The following is a 2,671-nucleotide window of genomic DNA, read 5'->3' on the forward strand; positions in this document are numbered from 1 at the left end:
AAACTAAACAATAATAAAATATTCACTCACAAAAATAAATTAATCAATATCTAAACTAAACAGTCTTTTATATCATGAGAGTACTGTGAGGTTCAAACTAATTCGGTGAAAGCAGCTTCCTGCATTTTGCACCTGTTGCGTTGATAATATACTAAAACTTTTACACTCCAAACCTTATGATATTCAAAACATGTTTAGTGTGATTTCTGATGCTTGTTTTCATGGACTCATCGTTGAAAGATCATGTCAAGAAAGCTTTACCAGAAACAAATGCAAAATGACCACTCTAAGAAATTGGGTGAATAAATTGCCACAAATGTCTCTCCCTTTCTTTAATTAATTGTTTCCAATTGTCTTGTCATTCATGAAAGAGCTTGTTTCAAATGTGGATTCTTAATTGTCTACAATAGTAAACAGGTTTCTTGACTCATTACAGTCAGTTAACGTATTTGAACTTACTGTGTCGCTGGAAGTGGCTGTTTCAGTTTTCTCCGTAAAACTTTCACTATTTCATCAACTGTAATCTCCAGCAATTAATTCTTCCAGTTTTATATATCTACTCAAAGAACAAAGAAAAGAAACAGGAGTTTAATGAGAACTTTGAAGCTACAACTAGAAAAATGAAATATGACCATATGCAAGCCAAACACACAAGACAAATATTGAGTCATCTGTTTCACAAGCATATCACTTTGCTGTGGTCTATAATTATACATTTTTTAGAATAACTTAGACCTGGAAGCTTGTTATGGTGCACCACACCATGAGCATATTTCCAATCTTGAAGAACTTAACATTTCACCACTGATCAGGTATTTCATGGAGCATCAGTATATGGAATATCTTTAAGAGATATTTGTGGAAAGAGCAGTCTGGTAATTATAAGCCATGGAAACCTTGGTTGCAGCAGATGGAATCTTATATCGTAATGAGAACTTTCTTGAAACTGTTAGATGTCCAATCTGTAGTAGGAGATTGAGTTATGTGTCTTGTTGCAGCAGGTGGAGAACTTGTTTGAAGCTGTTAAAATCCATCCTGCTGTAGGAGATTGAGTCATTTATCCTAATATAAAAACTTTTTGAAACTGTTAGCTGATTTTTATGTGATGACATGTTCAGCAGAGTGATCATTCTCAATTTCATAGAAGGTGGAGATCTACCTAGAGACAACAATAATTCAGTTATGACCCAATGGCCTCATTTTTTTATTCATTCATCCACAAATCCCAATTTTATCTGAAGTGTGCACTAAGAAGCATCCACTCCCTTTACAGTTTCTAAACTAGCTCATCTGTTTTACAAAAGGTTAGCACCTAGAAGATTAAACTACAACTTGCAGGACAAGGAGAAGAAAAATGAAATTTTTCACTTCCTGGTTCTTTGAATAAGAATAGAAATTAGTATTAAGAGTCCGTCACATTCTGTGAAAAGTATTATTTGACATTCACATTATTTATGTATCTAAAATCTTACTTGCACCTAAGGAAATATAACTATTTCAAAATTTTATACAAAAATTCAATACTTAGTTTGTGTCAGACTGCAACCAAGATAAAGTGGGGTACATTTTCACATGCACCCTTCTTGACCTTCCCCATCCAACTGCGCAAAATACACTGTCATATGGTAGGAAAAAAGAAATGATTGTATTGTAACTTTAATTGTAAAGACAAATGTTGAAAATTTTACTGCACAATTTACAAAACATGACAGAAACTACAATGCAATGTGTATGTTATATGACTGTGATATCTAAGTATTATGATGTAATCCTTTTATAACATAGAAGACAATTATACATTTGTTCAGGTATATCTAAATAAACTTAAACATTTCAGTACAGATTATCTGTGCTTAGTAAGAAATATATGCAAACAATGCTAATCCTGCCTTTTGGGCTGTCAATATGGTCAGAGTAGTACAAGTACGTTTTCTTCTATATGTGGCCAGTTTGCTAGGTAAGTTATTAGTCCCTTTGGCACAATATCTAGCAAACTGGATAGGTGCAGAGGTACACACACAAGAAAGGTTACCTTCCCCATTCTGAAAATGAAACTAGTCTTCCAAAATATGTGGTAAGGCCTTATGGGAAATGTTAGCAGAGCTTACTTCCAAGGAGGGGTACTACTTGACCAAGAAACATCTTGGTGGACTTGCAGTGAACTTGTCTGCTTAGTAGTCTCATTCCTAGTTTGCTGTCTAGAAAATAAAGAATTTGGCCATTAGTTGTTTAAATCCTAGACATTTTATGTTTGCCAGTAATTATTTTCTTTATTGAAAGATCAGAAACTGTGTCTAGTCTCTATTTCTTCTTGTTTGAATTTGCTTACTATCCCTAACAACCTCTTGTTTTTGGGTCTTAATACATACCCATTGATTTTAGTTTCACTTGAGAATAAGGTTATGCTGTTATTATGAAAGAAAAATATCTTTGGAGAAACTAATCAGTTGAGACTTGAATGTATCAAATAAAATATAAAACTGAGAAACTGAGTTTCAACGTATTTACCTTGGTATTTGTAAACATTACAACATTACAAGTGGTATTTTTGTTCCTAATTCTGTTAAGGAGTACAGTTTGTGCAAAACTTAAAATATTATAAATGCAGGACATGTCATTGATATTATTAATTATTTCTTAGGCCTAGCTTTAAATAACATGGTATTGTGCT

This window comes from Limulus polyphemus, unplaced genomic scaffold (assembly GCF_000517525.1).
Source record: "Limulus polyphemus unplaced genomic scaffold, Limulus_polyphemus-2.1.2 Scaffold5649, whole genome shotgun sequence".
In the NCBI taxonomy this organism is placed as follows: Eukaryota; Metazoa; Arthropoda; class Merostomata; order Xiphosura; family Limulidae; genus Limulus; species Limulus polyphemus.